The sequence below is a fragment of the Perca fluviatilis genome, chromosome 2 (genome assembly GCF_010015445.1).
Source record: "Perca fluviatilis chromosome 2, GENO_Pfluv_1.0, whole genome shotgun sequence".
NCBI lineage: Eukaryota > Metazoa > Chordata > Actinopteri > Perciformes > Percidae > Perca > Perca fluviatilis.
The window spans coordinates 41,749,037-41,773,682 of record NC_053113.1 but is presented as its reverse complement, the minus strand read 5'-3'; the positions used below and the strand labels follow the sequence as shown (position 1 = coordinate 41,773,682).

At 40.8% G+C, this 24,646-nt stretch overlaps 1 protein-coding gene across 1 annotated transcript in view; it reads right to left on the bottom strand.

The window, feature by feature from the left end:
- Window positions 1–24,646, bottom strand: part of zmp:0000001236 (mastermind-like protein 2) — a 44,891-nt gene that overhangs the window by 9,096 nt on the left and 11,149 nt on the right. The gene's annotated exons all lie outside the window — the stretch shown is intronic.

Genomic DNA, 24,646 nt, shown 5'->3' with positions numbered 1-24,646 from the left:
GATTACTTTTATTAATAGACAGCGTTTTCATTCTGTAGAATAGCTTGATTTTAGAACAGTGGTGACATCTCAAATGCTTTATTCTGAAAATAATCAGCCAGTCACATCACTTTGTGAAATCAAGCAGATACATTCAGGTAACATACATTTCATTTACAGTTTTATTTAAATACTTGAGGCATAGATATATTATAATGTAGTTGGAGCACAGAGGATGGGCTGAAAAGATAGCTAGGAATCTGATACAGTCAGCAGACCGCAGAGAGAACAATAGGATCTTTGTTTCCCTCATTTGCATACATTATATTTTCTTCCATTGTGCTTCCTTAGATAGAGTTTCTCCTTTGTGGCTGAGATTCTGCTTAACATTCTGGTGGAGATATCCGTCTTTTTTTTTGTTGGTCCTATATCCCCCTGTCTTCATTTAAGGTATTAAGACTCACAACTCTAACCACTCAGTAACATCTCCATGAAACTAAAAACCCCAAACAAAATGTGCATGTTATCACAGGATAAAACTAGATCATTTGTATTTTCAGGAGCAGATATCGTTGTCATGTCAACAAAACAATGGAGTTTGAGCGTATGAGTCATTAACAATATTTCACTGAGAAAGAAATTGTCTATCCAGCGGAATACAAAAGACACACTGTTATATACGCATAAAAATGACTGATTATCTGACCATCTTGTGGTGCCTGCATGGAAACAAAATGGCTTGGATCGCACACCAACCTGAGCACAGCACAGCGCAGGAGAGGAGTATCAGTGTGGAGCATATTTCACTGTGGGAACAAATTTGAGTCATTTCCACCTGCTGGCACACATTACATTAAGATGATTCATAGCCTGAGGGTTTGGAGTGAATCCTGCAGTTCACTACACTCTTTGTGACTGTATTATCTCATGCTAATCTAGTTAACAATTGTTCAGAGATACATCTTCACATTTTAATCAAGGCACATATATACACACACACACGTGTGTATATATGTATATATATATATATATATATATATATATATGTGTGACTCGCCAAGCCTCCTTTATTAAAGCTAATAAGTGTGTAAGAGTTTCAACATATACAATGCATGTGGATGATGATGATTGTGATGGTGTTGTACTTAAAGGGGGAGGGATAACTATTAATAGTTTTACATTAAAGGCAGGTTTGGTAACGTTAAGAAAGGTAGCAAGATTTGAAAGTAGCATCTCCTTGGGGCTCCGAACCACACACAGAGAAAGGAGCGACAATTTACTTCATGTCTCATTCGCCGGTGAGCAAACACCTGATATTATCAGACCGAATGTTTAAAACAAACATGACTACTGTTTGGCTCGTACACGGGAGGAGTAGAGTACGCACAGCGGGGCAAGGAGGCATTTCATTGGTTCTTTCCAAGCGGACCCCTACGTTATTTAATTGCTGTCGGGGTGTAAAGACCATTTCAAACAATGTATAAAAAAGTGCACATTGGAAATAGTTATCAACCGTGCCTTTAATACTTAGTTAACTATTAATGTAAAATGCACAATATTTGTTCTTAGTGGGCCAGAAATGTTGTTGTTTTTAAAGTAGTATGGCCCTGTAAGTGTAGTGTAATTCAGTCTTTGCCTAATAGTATTTTTGTATGTATTTTTAAATAGTGTATTATTAGCACAGTTAGCCTTTTGTATATTTAAATATGAATAGAAACTGCAATGCTTGCGAAAGAAAAGCAACTGCTATTTTGAAGTTAGATACACTTTGCCACAAAGTAAACCTCAGTAGAAAAGTTCTTGACAGAAACTAGAGAGAAAGAAATCTTGTCAGATGATGTAATGACAGGCTGGGTGGTGCCAAGTTAATACAGGGAATTAATTTTGTTCCATAAGTGCATCTACAGTAGGGCTCATTCACTAGCTCCCTTTTATCATCTTCACTGAGACCCAGACTATTAAACATTGTGACTACTAAACTCCAGACTACTGGACATCTGTTTTTCTCCAAATGCAGATGAAAACAGGCCTTCTAGTGTGTGCAGCTCATGCACTCTTTCTCTCTCGTTCCAGAGGGCTCTTTCTGGAGAAGACAGACAGGAGTACTCCTCATGGTTCAAGGCACTGTCTGAGAAAACACATCATGAATAATGGAAAGGACAGTGGATGTGTTGCAAAAAGCCATAGTGAGACAGGGTTGCCTCACCACTGCCTCTGTGCCATTTAAAAATGGACTCTAGCCGAGAGCAGTTCTTAGCTCAAATTCAAAACTGAAGCTTGTTGAGAAGTGCAGTGGAGATTTTGTTAGATCGCTGTCATGTGTGCATCCTTCATTTGGCAAAAAAAAATTAAATACCAGCAACAATATTTATTGGAAATGTAAATTGTGTGTTTGAGCTTAGATAAAGGACCACCCTGTTCACTCAGCGCTCACTACACAGAAGCAGTGGCCTCCTAGCTGGCCTGAAATCCTCATGACAGATCTCCATGTGATCTGAAAATAGATTTCTTGATTAACATTTAATGAGCTTAGAAGCTCTGAATCACTTGAAAGTGACTCCTGCTGCACGAGAGGCTCACATGTACTGTATGTATTATATACTGATCATGTTAGAGATGAAAGAATAACTGCTGATATGTATTTTCTGTGTTGATTAAAAAGTGATTCACCCACTGTCAACGTCTAGATTAGTAGTAAGCAGAACGTTTATTCAAGAATTTTATTGTTCCAAAAGAATTTGTTTGTACGGAAGCCCTGAAACGCAAGGTGAAAAAAAATTATTGTTTCCGTGTATTGTCGGCCAAAACCTTGAAATATTACCTAAGCTGACCTGTGAGAGGCAGCAATGTGCCGCAAGGCATGTAGTCTGCCGGAAAGCAAGAAGAAGAAGAGAAACAAGCCAATAGGCTACACCTGTGTTACACAAGGGGGTAAGCTTCGCTTCAGAACTCGAGCCATTGGCGCCATTTTGTTGCTACCTGGCCATCACCTCCTGTTAGCATTCTGCTGACCGCCATTTTTTTTTTACGTCACTTGACAGTGAATAACTTTACATCTGAAGCGTTTAAAGACTCTATTTGTCCATTGTTTATTTCTAAAGAAACACGACAATGTATAAAAGGCTCCATTACCTTGTACCTCACGTTATGGCTCCGTAGCAGACGTTTTTATAAAAATAGGCTAACGATTGTGTCATAACCAAGTGACTTACTGTCGCACAGTAGAGGAATTACCGTATAGTACAGGAGAAGCTCGCAGGCAGTTTCGACTTATGTTAGCTGTTTAGGTTTAATTACTAATGTTAACTAGCATGTTAGTTAGCAATAATTAGCCTGTGCCTATGTTATCTCCTTACATATATCTACACTCTCCGTTTCTGTAAGATTGGGAATGATTGAGATTTCTCTTGGCACAGCTACCAGAAGACTTACAACTTTCAGACAGGTTGCTCACGTCACATTTACGTTGTCTCTTGTCAGTTGGAGGCTGCGCAGTAACGCTCAGCCATCACCGGAAAAGTGCTTCTAATAGCCTTCACTGGTCTCCGTCCAGAGCAACGGGGTCTGTTGGTCCATTTTATTTATGTCAATGGTGTTACAGGCATAAACATGTAGCGAACTGATATTTCAGTCTGCTGTCATCTGCTGCCATTACACAGCACAAATAGGGAATTCCTACAAACATGCTGAAACAAAAGTTGTCATCGGACACTGTTTAACCCAAGTCAGCGCTATACACAGTTCCATTATGTTTTACAGTAGACATTTGTTGTTAACTAAGAAGGTAAAACCTTTTGTTTATGCTGCATTTGCTTTTAATTCCCTTTGCATCATGCACTAAGTGCTTAAGAATGGCTTTCCTGCCCTTTAAAACAGCCTAATTAGGAAGTAAAAGTTTAACTCGTATGTACAAGATAGTATCTCCTATGTAGGAGATACTATTAATTACTAAAACCTAAGTTTAAATCGTAGGTGGATTTAAACAATTTTTTTTTTTTCATCTTGCCTTTCAGGGCTTTCCTTATGTTGGCTAGAAGAAGTTAGAAGATGTCATCTAAAGAACACACAAAACAAGACAAAAAAGAAAAGAACAGTGTTTAAAAGAGACTGTCGTCCTCAGAAAAACACTCCCATAGGTCGTTAGTTCAAGCAGCAATTAGGAATCATCTTTACGTTTATACATAGGCTGCTAATATTAATGGACAAAGCATCCGGTTCGGCGAAGTGCCTTAAACCTGCATTCTCTCTGAATTCCAGCAGGGGGAGACACGTGCGGTTGCAAAAGGAGGTCGGTTTCTGTAGAAGTCTATGAGAAAGTGACCCACTTCTCACTTGATTTATTACCTCAGTTAACATTTTCATAATGGGTTTATGGTCTCAATCGCTAGTTTTAAGTCTTCTGCAACACAGAATGATGTTCATTTTTTGAATTATAGTCTAGTTGATTTTAAAATCGGCGATAAAGCAGGATGTGATTGCCAGTGAAAGTGTGTAACGTAACGTGGCTCCTCCCTCACTCTTCCCTCTCGTCTAAAATCGTCACATCCGCAACCAGGATGGCTGCGCCCGTAACGGCAAACTCCACGACTCATAGCAGATCTCCACAAACCAATGGGTGACGTCACACATGTGCTGTCCATTAATATTAACAGTCTATGTGTTTATAGTGACGGCGCCCTCTAGTGGCCAAAGTAATTATGACGGGAGCAAAGCAGGAAGTAATGTGACAAAGGTGTGTCTCAAACCGCCTACTTGCACACTTCAAACACTTAGTTTTAAGTATATAGTGTAGATAACGCAAAAAGTCAGTGCACTGAAAGTACCCGGATGACCCCCTAAAAACGGTCAAAAAGTTCAGTGTGGAACGATGGACCCTACTTGCACTAAACGGGCGCCATGTTGACTACAAGGGAGCCCTTGACCGGCAACTGATTGGACGAACGTGTCACGTGGGTCTGGCTGCTCGAGAATTTCAAACCGACTGTCGAACGGAATATGATCTTGTATTTTACGAAAATAGTTCACCAAAACGTGTTTCTGAAAACATTTTAAGTGAGAAATAGGCCATGAATCTGTCTTCATTTTAGATCGACAAAGGTCAGATTTAAAAGATTTTGAGAGGCGGTGAGCCGAGCCAGCCGCTCCTCATTTGCATACAGGAAAGCAGGCTGGAAAATCGCGTTCACATATGTTGCGTTCGTCACGTTCATCCCGCTCGTCATTAAGTGTTTTAACATAAGTGTTCATTTTGGGACAATACTAACCATCGAAAGTGGGCACTACTGCAGTAAGTGGTCATTGCACATGCAGCAGTGTACTGACGGAAGTATGCGGAATGAGACACAGCCAAAGTGTAAGAGCACCATGTTCCTCATGAGGAAGCAGGTTGGGGTAGTGGAAGGGTTAAAACAAACACGTTTTACTTTACGGAACAGATGGAACAAACAGAGCTACATCACGTTCAGTGCCACGTGCATATCCCGGAAATGAAGTAACGTCTGATTTTCCCCCAAACCACAATCTTTTTCAAAAGTAGTTTTGGTGCCTAAACCTAACCACCCTTTCACAACATTGACTTGTTTGAAACCGCAACCGTTAGGTTTTCCAGTTTAGATATGAGGATGGAAAAGTCTCCTGTGTTAGAGGGTAGGAATAAACTACCCATATCATCTTATGGATTGGAGGACTTGTTGGTTTTTAAGATTCTGGTGTAACTTATTTGTGGAATCCACTATGGACTACTACTACTTATGGACAAACAATTTCCCAGAAAATAATTCTAAGAGAGTCAAGAATGGATGTCATTTTTGGACTATAACCTTTCCAATGCTGCTCATTGATGCCCTTTGACTGTGGCAGTGAGGAACCTGACCTTGGCCACGTCAACAGAAGCTATCTATTCCTGGGAGCTGAAGGGCTGGTAGCCCGTGTGTCACGCTGAGCAGTGTGGTGATGCTGAGCACTGTGGATGGGGCTCCGGGTGAGCCGTCACAGGGACGCAACACCAGCCTCCTGGTACCATCTGTCAGTCCAGTGGCGCAGCGCTCAGAGCCATGCATGCTTAAAGAGTATAGGTCTGTGTTTGAGTATGAGAGCGTGGTTCAACAAAAGATGGAGCTCGCCAGCCTTTAATCTATTCACCAGAGCCCTGAAACATGTTGCAATCCGCTCCTGCAAGAGATCGAAACCTTCCACTCTGCATTTGACATGGAAAAAACAGTCCCAAAATAAAGGAATAAATACGACTATTGTGTTCCTAGGGAGACATAATATTTATGAGGTTCTGCAGGTTGCATACTGTTGTAAGAGGGGATTTCAGCTCGTTTATTGCCAGATAAGAAACAAGAGCCCTCAGACCAGTGCCAATGATCAGCTGTCATACAAAATTCAGCTATCTGCTCGCAGAATGCTGAGATGAGGGCTTAGAGTAATTATAGGGTTTCTACTAGCTGTAAGCTAAACTATATCCAGAGAAATTGAATAAAACATCCTGGATAACTTGAAAAGTTTAATTATTTAAAGGAAGGTAAGAACGCTGAGGCTGAGACTGCTGTGGTACAGTTTGTGTCACAAGGCAATTTATAGTTTCAGTCAAAGCAGGTCGGGGGGGCTGTCAGATTCGGCTTTGTCTTTCCTGTAACCTGTTTTTAATCCTTCTTTGTTACCAAGTCATGGCTTGTTTTTAATCAGCACATTTCAGGTAACAGCAAGGTGTGCACAATGTATTTGATCCTATGAAACAACTGAATATGTCCCAGGATAACCATGATTAAATGCTACTAACAGAAGAAATTACTAACACAATACTGACAATTTAGCATTTTTAGTTTGAGTTTAAGCTAAGCTTTAAGATTTATTTTTTTTGGCTTTAAGGCTTACATAGATTTAATTTGAAGGCAAGATTTGCATAGCAGTAAGAAAAAAGGAAATGATATAACTTTAAACGGCGCACTGAGGCAGCAACAAGCAACTATAACGGAGTTAATATCTCAAAAAGAAACATGCCACACCAGCAAAGGTGTGTTTTATGACAATCTAGCAGGGAATATTAAACTAGATGCTTTTGAAGCAAGGTTTAGCAGACAAATGATATAGCTGCCTCTTGGAAATCTTGGCAGCTACTTTTAGCATTAAATTAAAAAAAAAAAAAAGAAGAAAAAACTAGGCTTTTTTTGTGGACAAAAAAGGCCTAGTTTTTGTGGACAACTTTATAGCTGACAAACACATAAAAAATAGAAGGTTTTTCAAGGTTTTGTTTTTCCCAAAACAGAACACTTGGAATAGAAATCATATTCCTGAAACAAAAGAAACATATGTAATTGGTTTCTACAGGGCATGTGCCTTACAGTTGCACAGGGATGTGAGTATAGATTCATGGTGTGCTTCCCTAATCAGGCTGGAGCGAGTTGGGACGAAGCAGCACACTGCAGAGGTGGGCTACTTTTGGCTCATCAGCACTTTGCATCCCCACACTTCCTGACACAGTTGTATTAGATTGAGGCTGCCCTCCAGAGAGCAGGCAGGAGAGAAAGATGAGCAGCAGCAGCAGTAGTAGCAGGAAGAAAAAAAAAAAAGAGAGGCAGCTTTGTGGCAGCCTCTGGGAAATGGGAAGAGATGATAAGAGCTCCTTTGAAGAGAATTCATCCATTATGTTTACTGAAGGAGGATTTTCTTTAACAGTTAATGTAGCTCTGCTTCAACATTCCATGGAGAAACTTGCTATTTTAATAAAAGGCAGCTTGCACATGAAAAAAATCTTGTTGGAGACAATTCCCATTCAAATATGGGCTCTCTATTAACCAAATGCAAAGAAAAGCCAGCATTCCAATCAGTTCTTGCTTTGGCGTGTCTTTTGTTCCGAATCAAGCAGATGAGTTTAATGCGATATCCCCGGGGCTAAAACAGGGAAAGGAAGCAGCTCCAAAAATATGCACAGACCCCAGAAAAGAAATATGTTGGGCCCCCAAAAAAAAAAGTAATAAACAATGCTGCTATCTATGCAGTCACCGGCCACTGCACACCCATTACAATGATGAGAGACGAGCTGCAACGAATAATCGACTAGTCGTCAAGTATTGAATCAAACGCGAACTATTTTGATAATCTATTCACCCGAGTCATTTTTTTTGAATACAAAAATCTCTGAATCCAGTTTGAGAATATTTTCTGTTTTCTTCTCTCCTCTGTGACAGTAAACTGAACATCTTTGAGTTGTGTACAAAGCAAGACATTTGAGGACGTCACCTTGGGCTTTGGAATGCACCGATCAACTTTTCTTTTTTTAACCATTCTTTGACATTTTATGGACCAAACCATTATTCGATTAAACGAGAAACTAATCGACAGATTAATCGACAATGAAAATAATGGTTGGTTGCAGCCCTAGATGAGAGTGAGTGGACAAGGTGTGTGACGCTGCTCTTGGATAGTTTGAGTCATTAGTAAAGCTGATTTTGAATACAAATATATTCCATAGCTTTTAATAATCTAAAAACAAATGATACTATGTCAGGTAGTTTGAATGGCTAATTGCAGCCTACATAATATTCATTGAGTATATTCTCCTGTCAGATTCCCAGGAAGTGAAGTGATCCTGGGAACAAATATGGGCAGTGTGAGTGTGTGTGTGTGTGTGTGTGTGTGTGTGTGTGTGTGTGTGTGTGTGTGTGTGTGTGTGTGTGTGTGTGTAGGAGGGGGTAGCCAGGCTCTGTCAAGGCATCAGCGCAGCACCAGCTAGGCCACGCCAATGCAGACGTACCACAGGTCACCAACATCGCAGTGACAAGCCGTCACATCACATCACCCATGGCCATGTGGCCCACAGAGCCTCTGACACCGCTGTCGCCTCTCATCCGCATGTCATTCTTAACCACGGAGACATTTACTGAGGAGGACTGAGGGCTCCCCGGACTCAGGAGCAATCCCATGCAGCAAGCTTCACTGTATGGTAATGCCTTCAATAAATGATTAAAAGTGGGAAACCACAGGATGTGTTCAAAATGCACAGCTTTAAAGCACATTAAGCAAAACTGAAAAATAATTTCCATGTTGAACTGCCACATCCTGATCTTTGGCCACGGGATCATTTTTTCCTACAAAAGCAACCACCACCTTTGTCTTCACTTAGTCATTGTAAGTGAAGAGTGGTGGGATGCAGGAAGCATCCCACCATTTAACAAGCCCAGAGCTAGTCACAGATAACCATACAGGTCTTGCAATCCAACTGCATATAGGCTAAGCTGCTATGGTAGTGCAAAGGGTTTAATTTAATTTTAATTGGTCCAGCACCCTCTGAGCTATCACCCTATATCAGTTTTTACTATTCCAATCCACATTTAAAAGTACTGCGTGCTGTGCACCAAAAATAAAAGGACATGATGACACGTTTCTTTAAATTGGTAAACTGTATGTGAACTGTGTCCGCTTAAATGTAAGAGGCAGGAGGTAAACTATTTTCAGGATGTGAAAAACTGAGGGTGTGGGTGGGTTAACATAAATCAGAACATTAAAGGATTCCTAACAGCCAAGGCTTCAAAAACAAGAATTGATCAATCCCTGCAGACACCAGAGGTCACTGTGAGCATGACAAAAAGAAAAAGAAAAATCCTCAAGTTAACAATCCTGGATGTCGGAATTAGTTATTTAGAGAATGTAAACCAGGATAATACTAGCACTGAAACATGTCTTTAGGCAGCCTGGGGCTATATGACGTTGGTTAACACATTAGGTTCGGTAGATTATTTTTTTTTTAGTCTATCTATGACATTACACAAAAATGTAACCACTGCAGAGGTAAAACAATCATGTGAAAAGATTAAGATAAAAGACAATGTGGTGATTTTAGCTTCTCTGAAACCAATCCCTTGTTAAACAGGTCTAAAGCTCTCAGAGAATGCTTGTGCCCTTAAAAGGCCATTGCCATTCAACCACAAGTACCTTTTTCCCAGCAACCGTCAAACACAAGGCCTGCCTCAGGTCATGCCACAGGAAAAGGCCCATAAGCAGGGAACAATTTCCCTTCCTGTTTTCAAAGACGATTCCTATGGCATGCAGAGCCGTTTCCTGCTCGCTAGGCTCATTTCACCATCTCAAACATCTGGCTGCTCTTCAGCATGCAGCTGCAGCACGGTGAGAGCCAACAGTGCCACTGCTGAGTTGAGCAACACAGTCCTGAGCCATTCCAGTCATATCTCTGGCCACAAGAAAGAAAACCATCATCTAGCAGCCCACTAGTCTGCAGCAACTATTGATTAGCTGATCTTTAATTGTACCATATTTAGTACGTAAGAGCTGTTTATGTCCTATCACAGCTATTTGTATTATGAATTTTTTTTTATGCTCCCTTTTAAGCCCAGTGACTGCTATTCCAAATCAGGAAACAATATTGGTCAATATCTGATTGCAGCAAAGTGCTCTTTAGCAGCATTGCTGTGGCAATTTCCCAGTGAAACAAGGATCCATTTTACACCCCATGGGAAACCTGGGCTGAGTGGTAAATGCTGTGCTAATGCTGCTTGATAAGCCTCATGCTTTTAGAGAGGGGAAACACATTTAGTGTTTTAAACCGCTTCAATGGAGAAAGCTTGGAAAAATCCACTGGTTGAAAAGGGTATACTTGTTGAGTTTTGTGATCTCTCTCAGCTTTCACTTCAATTACACACATACACACACACATGCATTAGACTGGCAAGCAGTCGCGCTAATCTGCACTCGTGCTCTGAAACAATCCTCTGCTAGTTCGGTTTAAAAAAAAGGGACTGCTGCAGCTAGAAAGTAAGAAGAAAAAACAAATGAGTGGGAAGCTTTGTTTGACTCCCACTCCTATCAGTTCTGACATTCCAAATAAGGTCTGTGCAGACCGGTGCTGGCAGAGACGGACACAGAAAACACTGCAGAGCTCTCACAGACTCAAACCAAGGAAAAAGTGTGTGTGTGTGTGTGTGTGTGTGTGTGTGTGTGTGTGTGTGTGTGTGTGTGTGTGTGTGTGTGTGTGTGTGTGTGTGTGTGTGTGTGTTTTTTGGGGAGGGGGTGAGAGCACTGGGGATCATGGTGCAGAAAATATGTGACCTCTAAAAATGTATCATTAGCATGACATTTCCCAGAAGGACAAAAACAAAAACATCTCGTAATGCATCTTAGATATTAGTTAGATACTGTACCATCATCCATGAAAAACAAACAATTCAGTCAAATTAATAATTGTTGGCCTTAATTCTGGATAGATGTGGCCTAAAACACAACTGGTTTTCGCACTGTTCAGACTGGTGAAAAGTCTTTGGATCAAGTTTGACTGCCACAAAAAAAGAAAAGTGAAAACCCGGGGGAATCATCAGGTAGAGCAGTAAATTAATAGCTGCACTAGATAACTTTGAACACTGCTGGTGTGAGGTAACTGAGGTGTCTGATTTGAACTCTTAAAGCTCTATTAATAAATCATTTATATTAGTATTGAATCAAATTATAATAATGTGAAAGGGCTTGCCCTTGGTTTCAACCTAACTCCACAGAGCTTTTTATCCTCTTTTATCTCAGTTTTTTGGTTACAGCACATTTACGGTTTGTTCTGTCTCATTCATTCAACCTTTATTGATACTAATAAACTAATTAGACCATGGAGGGGCGAACCTACAATGACAATGAGTCAGTTACAAAGACAAAGAGAGAGAAAAAAAACAATACAAAGAAGAAGCAATACCATCATAAAAATAATAATAGCTACTATAACTTTCTGATTTGTAAAAATGATTTGATAGGTGAATTAGGATAATTTGGATGTAAATTAAAATACCGTTATGTAAAGCAAATACAAGTAGAGGTTTAGAAGTTTAAAATCAGATTCTTAACGCTCTATCCAGCTCTGCAGGCCGCAGTTTTCAACAAAAACAAGCTCTGATAAATCCACTGCACACTACATTCCCAGCACCAAACATCAGACCGACAGAGTTGACTAGCTGGTGAAGAAAGTGTAACATCTAGCGGCTAAGGAGCCACATATTTCTTTTTTCTAGAAGGTGGAGACCAAAACAGAGCTAAAAGGAGAGAGAATATTGTCCGTCACCTTCCGCTTTGTTTGTGTTGGCGTTCTAAACTCTGGTGGATTTCTGAGGACTATGGATAACTGCTCCTCAGATCTCTGCAGGGTAAATCCAGACAGCTAGCTGGACTGTCTGTCCAATCTGAGTTGATCTGAGTTTTCTGTTGCACGACTTAAACAACTAAAACTTTGAATGTACACATGTTCCATCAAAACAAGTTCCTTCCCGAGGCTATTTTGCTCCGTCCGGTGCTTAGCGCTGTCCAAGACATTTGTGATTGTGGATTAAAGAAATGCCAATAAACCAGAGCACGTTTTTCTCCCATCCCGGAATGCTGTGTGGACTAGCAAGACCCTCATCCGCAGTGCTGTGGAGGAAGGTCTGACAAGGCGAGACTTCCTGTGCACAGACAGAAACCGTCTGAGCAGCAACATTTCATTTAAGGCCAACAGGACACTCTTCTTTATCGCTGCCACAATTTGAAATTTAGGCTAGCAAGCGCAGCTTTCATGTAAAAGTTAAAATGTGTATACTCCTGCACATAAAAAAAATAACTTCATTCCAAGGATTGCTTAAATTGCCTTCCCATAGAGCCCTGCAGGTTCTGAGCTCACCACTGTCTGGGCAAATGGTGGCTCTCACCGTGGCAGGGAGAGTTCAAGGTTGCAGCAGAGCCTACTGTCTCAAAGCAAGTTTCTGCATGCAGCCAGCTCTTCTGTGTGTGTGTGTGTGTGTGTGTGTGTGTGCCTGTGTCTAAGTAGGCCTTGTGAGTCAACGCTTTAGGTCTTTTTACATGTCGCAGCTGGTGAGAAAGAGACAGTGTGCTCTCAGGTAAAAAAACTTTCCCATGATGTGATCACAGCCATTCATTCAAAGTTAAGGGAAACAACCGCTGTGATCAACCTGATTAAGAGGATTTGTGCCGATAAAGACACGTGCTGAAAGAAATGGTGTCCTAAGCATTCTCATCTCATCCAAAAACAACAGTTCATAGCAATTACAAGCAGGCCCTCTGTACCTGTAGTGGCATCTGGTCAGGTAAACATCAAGACTGTTGCTTGGAAATAGACAAACTGTTTTTGATGGTGAACACTGTCAGTGGTTTAAAGGCCAAGTCCCAATCCTACTAGTGAAAAAAACTTATACTACAGCCACTACATTCTTTATACCTGACTAAACTAAATAAATTACATTTAAAAAGACATTTACTATGAAAACTACAATCCTGCTGCTACTACTAGCAATACATGTTAAAGTAGTTTGTATTAGTGTATGCTGCAACTAAACAGAGTGAATCCTGAAAACGTAGCAAAGAAAACTGCTCAGACGAGGGACTCACGGCCATGTGGTTATCGTCACAGCATCTGCTAAAGGAAGGAGGAAGCACAGAATCTGGCCCTGCTCCCTCTGCCCAGTCTGTACGGGCTGTAGAACAACAATCTCACCTAACCGGACAGAGGCTGTCATATGGCAGATAAAGTGGCAGATTGCAGCGATGGCACAAGTTGGAGAAATTGGATTGGGAAGCGGAAATGGGAGTTAATCAATCTCTCACTTCCAGTGTACTCTACACAAGTTCCCCAGCTAGCGTAATGTGGCTACTGGAGGCTGAGCAAATCTGATCATTTTGTACATTAACATGTAAGCACGTGTATTATTGAAGTTTAAAATGCAGCATTGTCTGAGGTAACCTTGCTGTTAGAAATGTGATCGCAACAAAAAGCAACATTTACCTTTAGTGCTGATGTGAGTGTTTTGGGATATTACTTTATACTTTATCCTGCTGTCACATTAAATTACACCCTGTTAGGTCAAGGCTGTGCACATGGAACTCTCTGCATTTCCATCCCCGGATGTGATATTTGGTCTAGGTGGAAGAGATTATCCTGCTTGCTTGTGTGGATTTCACAGCTCAAGTAGCAAGGCGTCCCTTCACTGACTAGACAGCTGTTTTTTCCCCCTGCTTTGACTACTTCAGGCAAAACAGATGAGCTTGGTGATTCAAACTCAGCCGAGGCAGCATAATAGAGGGGAAAATTCCCTCTTACCAAGAGATTTAATTCACTGGAAATGACAAAGAGGACAACACTGATAAACACAAGTGTCAGTATTTTAGTCAGTGCTTTGAAAAGTGATTCTGGTATAATGAACTAACTACTGAAAAGGCTAAATTTTATATAAATACTGGATATGCTGTATGTCTTTGGTCCATTTAAGTGACAATTTAAAGACCAACTTAAGAAAATGTAAAAATAAATAAATGAATAAAATCTATGGTGAACACATACTGAAGTGCAGGTAATTTTAAATGACCTGCATTTAACAGTGTCATTGATGTAAATAAACCACATAATACCAATAGCAGGGCCACACGATCAGTTTCAGACAGATCTGGCACCAATCAGCAGGACAGAAACAGCTGAAGCCCTAACACTCACCTCAAGGTGGGGCACGTGTTAAAATTGCAACAACATTGTTGCCTGTAGGAGGCAACTTGAATGAGAGCTTGATAAGGTGCTTCTAGGGATGTCAATAATTAACCGTTTAACCGTTTGAACTCTGCAATAGAAAAGGTCCTTCAAGTTGGTACATTGGTATGTTTGCTTATGGTGATGTCATTTCTTGGCGTAACATCCCTTTACATCCCTAAAATCAGTACAACCTAAGCTAAAAGGTTATGTAAGTCAATAAACCATAATAATTAATAAAAGTATTAAAATTGTGTCATGAATGAAAAAATAAAATAATAAAAACGATAAAAACACAATGTGTTTTCATCAAAGTTTACAATATTTCTTAACACTCCAGAAGTTATTTGAACTATGTAAAAAAAAAAATGTTTTTGAAATATGCTCATTTTTATGAGCAGAGTGTAAAGGTGTTTTGATAGTTTTGTCTTCAATAAAAATGGCCCGCCGGCATACGTACCGGACATGATGATCAGGAAAGACTGAATCCTTAGCTTTCTGCTGCAAACAAAATGAATGCTCTAGTTGTTATGGTTTTTATGTTAGATCGATTTAAACAGGATCATGGAAACAAGGACCTTAATACTCTATCGCCACCGCTAGTTATCAGCCCCGTTTTGGACTTGCTAGTTAAAGTGCTAATGCTAACTTGGCACTAGCAATTTCCTTTTTTTCTGCTCAGTTCGTGACTTTTACAGCTGACTGGTCAAAACGCAGTGCTCTGGGACACTATGTCACTATATCCACTATAAATCAACGAGGACTGGCAGGTTAAATCGGCTGTCTCAAACACGTAGTATGGAGTATGCCAGGCAGACACACAGCTGACAACCTTGCAGGTGGATGCGGTGGAGGCAGGCTCGGACACATGCTGCATTCCAGTAGAACTGAAAATGTCAACTGGAGTCGGATTTCCCACTCGGAAAGTCGGGAGAACCTCACCACACAATCCAACATTGCTGCTCCCAGCATCAACAGTAGTGAAAGCTGTATGCATATCCTGTTTTTAGCACTTCTGCCATATCTGTGTCTCATAAAATCAGCCGTACACACAGTGCTGTCCATCTTCTATCTGTGGACATGTTGCTACGGTGCACGTGCAAAATACCACAAAATGCGTTGGACGCAATAGCGGTTCCAGGAAAGTGGCTGATGTCCACGATAATGTAAACAACATCGTGGCTGCGCAACCGGTACAAGTCCTCAGCTATCCATGATGTCTGGGTTGGCTATCGTTCAGAAGAAAAATCTAAATTAGCATCCCTAGGTTTCACTCAGCCTTGCTGCCAATATGTTGTCCCAGTGACTAACTGCAGATCTGCAACACAAAAATCCCCTGTGGTGCAAATTAAATTTGCAAAACTGTTGACAGGACACATTCAACTACAGGACACATTCAACTACAAACAAGGTAAATTTATGATTTAGCAAGGTTTTATATTTACATAACTTTTTATCCCTTTCCTTCCTACTTTCCCAAGCACTCCACCTTGAGGAGAATCTGCAGCCTGCTAAATGCGAGTTTGTGAGTTACAAACCAGTTCCATGAGGTGCGGTTAACCTCTAAAATTGGGAAAAAGAACAAGAAATATGGTCCACTTAGCATATTATGTCCAGACCTCAAGCAATAAAACGGTTCCCTCACACATTCTATCAGCACTTGTAAATATTTGGATTGTTTTCAAGAGTTCAAGCCGCTCTCTGATCTTGTTAAATTTATGTGAAAACTAATCTCAAAAGAAAGGGGTCTGCAGTCTTAAATTCCTATGTAGTGCTAAGGCTGAAGTTCAAGATATGACAACCAATATATATATATATATATATATATATATATATATATATATATATATATATATATATATATATATATATATATATATATCTCAGTATTAGCATCTTCCATTGCTACAGGACACTGTTTACAGAAATACTCTACAGTATGATAGAAAATTCTGCTCTTTAAGGACACACCCCAACCAACTGCACTACCTAAACAATCTGTCAAGTGAAGTGAACAAGGATGTGAGGTTAGGAATGAGCGGGCTTCAATTCATTGATCACATTTGACCATGCCCTTGTGTAGCTGAACCACAGAACACTATGCTGGTAGTTTATGGCATAAAAAGGCTGGCTTTGTTGCCGGATGTGGGGAAAACATCCAATAGATTCTAAAAAAAGCACAGGAAGGAAACTGGGGGTGGGGTGGCAGTGAGTAGCGATGGGGGTGTGGTGGTGGAGAGTGGGAGTGAGAAAGGAATGTTCTCTTCACTCTCGTTCTCCCTCTTGTTATCATCCATGCACACATAATAACCCCACTTTCTTACTAACAGCTATGAAAAGATTGCAGCATCACAGTTTTTTCTCCGTAAGCAGAAAGGCAGGAGAAAGAGCCCTTACTTGCTTAATGATCATTTGCCATCAGTTCAAAAGAACCAGTTGGACCAAATAAATTTACAGCGGGGCCCTGTGACAGGAACCACTCCCTCTGGCTATGTACTTACAGTGCGTGAATAAGTGTTTTTTAGGTATCTCCGACATAAAGAGACAGAAAAAATATTTTTCAAACAATAACATTGATCATATTCTTTCATATTACTCAGAAGTCTGAGCTCATGTGCTGCATGCAGAAATACTTCTCAATTTTTGGACAGGCTGAGACTTTGAAGGAGAAGAGTTGAATAATTAATTGATTAATGATCATTAGGAGGCAGCACTTCTCATACCTCCCCTTCTTGTGCCAGATATAGTCTGATATGATGAAAGTTTGTTTTAAGGGTCCACTTATACATTTAATCAAAGTTGATTATCATGCCCTGGGTTTGTGTGCCATGTTTTTGTGTCTGAGTGACTGGAACAACAATTTTTGAAACTGGTCCAGTATTAGGAAAGCAGCGGTGAAAGAAGCAGCGATGTGACATTAATGGGCAGTTGCGCACCGTTAATTCACGTCCACTGAAAAAGTACTGTTTTGCCACTGACATGCTCAGTATATTATTATAAGGGTTTGACAACATTATGGAAATGATCTCTACAGAGGTCGACCTTTTTGTTAAAGGTCCAGTGTGTAACGTGTTTAGTTTTTCATTATCAAACTTTGTGTTGCCCGTTCCCAAACTTCTCATTTTTCATGAATATTTACCACCACCATCAATTCCAAGTATTCCTTTTGGCTTGAAATCTTACATTTGCATTCGCATGAACTGGGGTATAGACGCTCCAAATTCATGCGCCATCTTGAAATACGTTAGCCGGTAAGGGACATACAGGGCACACTGCTGCGCCATTCGCGTTTTCTCTGTCATATAATAAACTCCCAGGTGCTGCTAATGCTGCTAATGGGTATCGTAGCTTCTCGGCCTCGGCAAGTTTGAAGAAGGAAACATGGAGGACTGCACGTATTCAAAATCCAAATTTCAGGAACAGGAGTTTTCTTCTTCATCCAGAAAGAGAAGGATATTGAAAAGAGCAAGAGACCGGCTTTTTGAAGCGTGAAGGCTACCGTAGCTGTAATAGGTACTTTGAACTGCGTGGTGCGAGAGAGTCGATGTGATATATGATCTCAACGCTAGATGGGAGAAATTCCTGCACATTGGACCTTTAAAGAGTAAGATCCTTTTAGTTTAACATGAAACAGCCCAAAAATCGCCATCGCCAAACCCACCAGACTCCATTCATATAAACAGTAATTCAAGGTTGACAGAAACAAAATGCTGTCAAAAGCTGTCTTGGTTTGTCTTTTCACCGTTCCAACAGTCACCATTCTGGTTTGGTTGAAATTAACCTTTAACTCACCCATTTACATGTGAAAATATGCTGGCTATATACACGCTAAAAGTATTGTTTATTTAAATGGAGTCTGGTAAGTTTGGAGATGGCTTCTGGGCTGTTTCTAGTTAAACAAAAAGGATCTTAAAGTGCTCATATTATGTTTTTTTGGCTTTTCCCTTTCCTTTATTGTGTTATATATCTTTTTTGTGCACATTTTAGGTTTACAAAGTGAAAAAGCCCAAAGTCCACCCCAAAGGGACTTACCATCTCCAACAGAAAACACTGTTCCCAAACTGCTCCTCATCACTTTGTAACACACTTTATAATCCTCGCCTAGCTGCTAGCGTGGCACGCCCTCATACTCTGCAACTGACAGCTAGCAGTGCTTACCTAGGTACTCCGCATGTGCGACTCCCAACAAAGATGGAACAGAAGTGTGATGCCTCACTCGGTAGCTAAAACAGAGAGCTCAACACACAGGGTGAAAAGAGGAGCTGCAGCAATGTGCAGTACAACAAGTATATGGTGTTTTCTGAAAATTAAACCACATAAACCTATTCTGGTGCAACCTCTAAATACAATTATGAACCTGAAAATGAGCATAATATGAGCACTTTAATTTATTTATTTTTAATTACTCTTTAACAAAAAGTTCTATCTCTGTAGAGATCCTTTCCATAATGTTGTCAGACACTTAGAATAATAATCTGAGCCTGTCAGTGGAAAAAACAGCACTTTTATTGGACGTACTGTACATTGAGGATGCACATTTGCCCTTTAGGATTACATTGCAGCCAGGTTCGCGGCTGCTGGTTACAGCGTTCTCGCTCAATACTGGACCAATTTCTTTTGTTCATATTCGTCACTTAGACACCAACGCATGGGAAAATAGGGTGCAGGTTGAAAAATACCGAAATTACCCTTTAAATGCCAACCAGCAGATTACACACTGTTCCATTATTAATGTGACTACTATCGCCACTGTTCATCACACCCCCAACCGGCTCGTCAGACACCGCCTACCAAGAGCCTGGGTCTGTCCGAGGTTTCTTCCCAAGAGGGAGTTTTTCCTCGCCACTGTCGCACTGCTTGCTCTTGAGGGAATTACTGGAATTGTTGGAATTGTTGGGGCTTTGTAAATTATAGAGTGTGGTCTAGACCTACTCTATCTGTAAAGTGTCTCGAGATAACTTATGTTATGATTTGATACTATAAATAAAATTGAATTGAATTGAATCTGGTTTTGCCCCAACTTTGCAACATTATGGTGCGATATTCTAAATGCTTACTTAAGATATTGTGCCCCATTTGGACTTGCACAACCCCGCTATATACTTATAGGATTCACCTCCTTAATTGCTGTAAGACTCATTCTCATCTTGTTAAGGCAACATTCACCACCTGGCTTTACCAGATGGATTAAACATACTTTGTACTATCTGAGAACGGAAAAAAATGAGATAAGAAAACGTAAAGGGGCAAAAACAACAATTTAAGAGAATTAGGAACCATTTCTGTACTACCGTGAGAGCGTGCAGAGGTCTTTCAAAGAGAGGAAGAGGTTGAAAATGAAAGCCCTTACAGAGCTAGGAATCGCCTTCCTGAACTTCCCTTTATTAATATGTTCTTTTCTTTTCTCTGTAAGATTAAAAATACACTTAATAACCACAGAAACCACTCTACATGTAATCCAGCACAACACCACTGTGTATATGTATCTGATACATACACTAATCAAAGATGCCATAAATGTTAGGCAAATCACAACAGGAAGTCAAGATGAATATTGCAGTTATGTTTACACAATTTAAACAAATTGGCTGACATTAAGGACAAACTTTAACTAAGAAGCTGAAGGCAAATACTATGTCCTTCCATCCATCCTGTCTGCGCACGATTTCAGTGCGAGACTCCATGTTCCCGCTCATTACCCCTTCATGTAATCCTTTCACGGTGGGAAAACAGATTTCTCTCACTTGTCATGCAAAGAGCACATAGTGTTTAGATTGTGAAACGTTATGCACGTTTCACTCCACTTTAGAATCAGCTGTTGGCCTCATATGAATTAGAGGAACTGCTGTTGTTGGCCAGTCAAAATCCTGCACTAGGACTTTGTCTAAAAATTAGTAAGCATTAGCGATTAAATACATGCCATAATCAGTACAGGCTGAAATTAGTCTTCAGTAACCCCTACACCATGCAGCAGCCCTGCCACTGTAGGCCTGCTTCCTGTTAAAGCCAGACTGTAGATGATTGGACAGGGCAGGTAAAGCCCAGAGACCGTCCCCTGGTTTCACCTCCTGTGTGCTGGAGATTCAACAGCAGTGTCTGTGTGCCTGTAGGTAGGGTGGAGAGAGAGCAGGCGCCGGAGCATTGCTCTGCACCGTGACACCTCACCACAGCACAGCACTAACACAAACATTCCAGCTGCCACTTCTCAGCCTTATTGGCAGAGCCGAAGGCGAGAAACAAGAGCATCTATGTTCCTCCTCTAGACCCAGATCTGATGCTCCAGACAGCCTGGTCTAGCACTCTGAAATGTTTGATTTCGGATTTGACAGCTGTGGGATTTTGAAGGCGGATATAGCAGAAATGCCTATGTTTTATAAGCAGTTGATCGCCAGAATATTGTGATTGATATTTACTTGCTTTATATCTGACCATGGTCACGCTCAGAAATGACAAGGATTTTGTTGTTCCCTGAGCTCTCTACACTCAGAAGGGTGGGGGAAGCCTCTACTACTATGAGAAAATTCCAGTTTATTACAAATTTCTTGCAACAAATTGGTTATAATATTATTGTACTCATCTGGGATCACAGTAGCATCGCAACAACCAATCTGAAGGGGCAAAAATATGAGCGGTCAAATGATCAGAGAGCTTAAAGTTAAGCCAGATTAAATGACAATTTATATGGAGGTAGAGCCAAAGGTTATAGCACACCCCTAGAGTTCTTAATCCCTTGTTGCACTGGAAAACTGTGTGCACACAACTAAGGCAAGTACGGTAGATCACAATGAAATTGTCATGGATATTTGGGCAACAAAGTTTTACTTTGTTTCTCCTCCAAATAATTTGGCTAACCTGAAGTCTGATGGTCTGAACACTCATTTCTTAGTCGGAATCCTTTTCAGCAATGTCATCACCTTCCCAAATATCAGCAATTATCTTGGTGGGTACAATGTTATCAAAACCAACAATAGAGTGGCTGGGTTAGCCCAGTTGGTAGAGCGGACGCACATAGATAGAGGTTTACTCCTCGACGCAGCGGCCGTGGGTTTGACTCCGACCTGCGGCCCTTTGCTGCATGTCATTCCCCCTCTCTCTCCCCCCCTTCGTCTGTCCTGTGAAAATAAAGGCTTACAAATTCCCAAAAGGCTATGAAAATAAGATCCAGGATGTTAAAAAAAAATTGGAAAATCCTTTAAATTCTCCACAAATTAATGATACTGCTAAATGTGCTGGCAGGGTGAGGTTGTAGTGCCAGCCATGATGCTCCTAGACTCTCTTAAGGTAGCCAAATGCCTCGTCATCTAATTAGTGACGCGCATGAATGGATGATCGAGATTCCCACTGTCCCTACCTATCTAGCGAAACCACAGCCAAGGGAACGGGCTTGGCAGAATCAGCGGGGAAAGAAGACCCTGTCTAAAAAGAAAAACAACAATTAAACCATATTTATTTTCTGTGGTCAGGCCTGATATTTGATAAAACTCCAACATAAGCTCAGTCTGTTGTTTTGAATCCGATTTAAATGCTTAGAAGACAGGACAGTGTTCACTTTGTGCATTTTGCCACATTTTGTTATTGTCACTGCTGAGACAGAGACAGGGGTATGCATATTAAACACGTTTTCTTCAGAGGAGAAGAAGATGAAGAAAAGGAGATGTCAAGGACTAGAGACTGTAAAAACAAAAACTGTAACAATGTAAACTTGAGCGGAATTTGCTATTAGTTCCTGTTGTTGATTTAAAAAAAAAATGTCAGCAACCACATTTCAGACACTGTGTCAACTGCGTTTGTGACTTTCACCTTCCATATATTTCACATCTATAATATTCCCCAAAGGACAACTGTAGCAAAGAACAGAACATTACCACTATGCAAATGAGGCTGAACTGTGACTTAGACCACAGAGCACAGGAGCGGGAGAAGAGAAGAAAAAGTGAATGCTTGTGCCTCTTTTCAGCACTCCGCAACTCTGGAGCCTGGGAACTTCAGCAGTTTGGCCGGGCTCTGAGAAATATCCTGAGCTGTAATGTAAACATGTCTGAACTCTGATCTAGCATGCCCCCCCCCCTCTCCCACTTTAACCCGGAATTCTGTGCAAGGGTCTTGCCAGTGACATCAGGAGCCCACTTTCTCATTTCCTGAGCAGGGTAATGACCCTGGGGAGAATAGGCTGTTTGAAGTCCTGCAAAGAAAGCTGCTTAGCTCTGAACCCAATTGTTCCCCAGCAGATGAGCTTTCGAATGGTTTTGTCCGATACATAAATCTTGTTGTGAACCTATAAAGCCAGGCTGGAGTAAAGAATAACAGCAAGGTGAGGAAATTATGTCAACATGGTAACGCATAAGTGGACATCCACACCCAGTTCCCCAGTGGCAACTGTGATAATCAGATCTGTTTACAACTGCAGCTACAAGTCCAGGAAACTGTGACATATCAGATGGCTGATTATCAGATGAGTGGGAGAACCGTTAGATAGATAAGCGCCTGTTTATCCAAGCATCACACAACTGTCAGAACCTCCATTCATTGTCAAATTGGTGCACTATATAAATGCAAAAATTCAACAGAAAACATTAACACTGGGTGTCTATTTTCTAGGCTTTGTCGTGAACAAGGCAGCAACATACTGCTTGTGTTTCCTTTTGCGTGCAATTTGTCCCCTCAATTCACCCTCCACGCACTGCACATAAGATACACCTGAACATGCTGGTTCCCACAGGGTTCCAGTTTCAGCACTGGGTAGCAAAGCACTTGTGGAAAGACACTCCAAGGCACTACCCCCTTCCTCCTCTGCACACAATCCTGCCCCTCTCTTCAATTAAGTCAAGCAGGAAAAACCTGACAAACCTCAAAGAGGCTCTCTTCAAATCACATCAGGCATGAATGGTTACCTCTACACGGCCCCTCTGAAGATACAGATGTACATAAACATGGCCCTTTCTTGCTAAGTGATTGCCCCAAGCTTCTCCTATATTTTTATGTCTAAATTCCAGATGATGAAAAGCCATGAAAAAATAAAACATGTTTCCTTTGTCAAATGGATTTAATAGCAACGATGGAGCACTAATATATTGGTCGTCCTAAAATTCCCCATTGACTTCAGTGGCACAGATGAGATTTATTTTTTTTCGGTCTTGAGGTCCACATAATGCTCGATATTCTAACAAAGTGCTGGCAATAACGGGAAGCATGCTGAAAGCACAAATCAGCAACAAAGGGATACAGTGGGGACTCTCTAATCCAAACCCCTTGGGAATGGAGGTATTTCAATCCAGAGAAATGTTCACTTGGATGAAACACTGAATAGTGGGGTAATTCATATTCAAAACATGAAACGAGTATCCACGCATATTCTCAAGAGTCTATTGCACAAAAGTCTAATTTGCAGTCGGAGGATCAGCAAGGAAATTCAAACAATTGTGCAGCTTTTTTGAAACTCATTTTCACATTAGGGGAACTTATCAGTTTGCAGGTTCGAGCATTAGATACATATATTGACACGTGTAAGGCTCCAACTAACTTATTAGTATTTTCTTATTGACTACTCTGTAGATTTATATTCAATTATTCATTTTTCTGTACAAAATGTCAGTACTTAAAAATGCCCAATACAGTTTCTAAGAGAAACAAATTGTTGTTCCAACCAACAATCCAAGACCACAAAATATTCAGTTTACAATAACATTAGTCTATATCTACGACGTTACATTTTAGGGATTGTTTAGGTGCCGCCGGAAATTCCGCCGGATCTGAGTTTCCTGTTGCACGACTAAAATAACTTTTGAACGAGCACAGTTTCCGCCAAAACAAGTTCCTTCCCGAGGCTATTTTGCAGAGGCACCCATGCTCCGTCCGGCGCTTAGCCCCGCCCAAGGCAATTATGATTGGTTTGAAAGAAGTGCCAATATACCAGAGCACGTTTTTCTCCCATCCCAGAATGCTGTGTGGACTAGCCAGATCGTCCGCGCTGTGAAGGAAGGTCTGGCAAGACTACAACAACATTGTTATACAATAGCAGCAAATTCTCACATTTAAGAAGATGAAACTACCACATCCTTGGTGCTTCTGCTTGATAAATGACTTAAACAATTATCGAAATTGGCGTAGATGAATTTGCCATCGATGATTAAATCGATTGATTGTTTCAGCAGCAGACACTTCACA